We start from the raw sequence: 1,167 nt of genomic DNA, 5'->3' as shown, positions 1-1,167 counted from the left end.
TGTTTTCTCTAGCTCCACGTTCACAGTGTTATTGCTTGTGTAATTTTGCTAAATTATAACCACTTCAAACAGGCTCATCCAATCAGAATTTAAAGTCAGAAGTGAATGTAACATGTAACAGAAGAGAAAGAAAGCTTGTTGTGGCAGACTACAACAAACAGCTCGGCCGATCGATACTGTGCCATTGGCTGTGATAACTGCGTGTCTAGATTCAATTAGCCCAATTAAATGAAGCAGGTCTGAGAGAGGCAGAGGCATCTGAGTTGGACAGATCTGTCTGCTTCAGAACGCTGGTGATGCTGTTAGACAGCGCTTTCAACACATAACCTCCTGACCCTGTGACAACACTTCATATTCCTGCAGCTCACTGACGGTTTCCATGGAAACATCTGCAAATGTGTCTTCCTCTACACGCTGATTGATTTATTTTTGAGAACTTAATTAGGAGCGGACTCAGCGTCTCCTGATCATTAAACTACTCCATTCAATACGCCGCATACAGTCAGCAAAACAGACTGGAGATTCTAACACATAAAAAAAAAAGAAAAAAATCCCATCAAACATCACTGGATTGGAAAACAGTAATATTTTTATAGTAATTTTGATGATTATCATTTGTTTGTTTTTTTTAGAATGCATACCACAACTACACAAGTTTTTTAGTACTGGATGACAAATGCATGATATAGTTGCATTTTTTTTTTTTTTTACAATATTTTGTTGCAATGCAGTAAAAATTATTATTTGAGTTTCTTTAACTTCTATAGCAAAAATTTCACAGCCGGCTTCGGCTTTGTATGAATACTTCTGGCATTTCCGTCACTGGTTTTGACGTTATCGTTAAGTTAGTGCTGGGCGGTATGACCAAAAATTTATATCACGGTATTTTTCAAAATTATACCAGTTTCACGGTACATGACAGTATTTTATTTTTTTTCATGCATGACCGGGTGTTAACCATATTTTCTACTGATTGAGAGAGGAAATACCACAGTATATTGACTTAGAATGCCCTATTTTACTGTCATGATGAGTGAATATTGTCAAAAAATACCACACTATATAGTAACTAAACACGACCCCTTTTAATACATGTTAACCAGGAGTCACTCTCATTTATAATCGCGGCATCGTCTGATAAAATCAACATGCATCTACACTAAAGAG

The sequence above is a fragment of the Sinocyclocheilus grahami genome, unplaced genomic scaffold (genome assembly GCF_001515645.1).
Source record: "Sinocyclocheilus grahami isolate Dianchi unplaced genomic scaffold, SAMN03320097.WGS_v1.1 scaffold264.1, whole genome shotgun sequence".
NCBI lineage: Eukaryota > Metazoa > Chordata > Actinopteri > Cypriniformes > Cyprinidae > Sinocyclocheilus > Sinocyclocheilus grahami.
The sequence above is the reverse complement of the archived record's forward strand: the minus strand, read 5'-3'. Positions refer to the sequence as shown.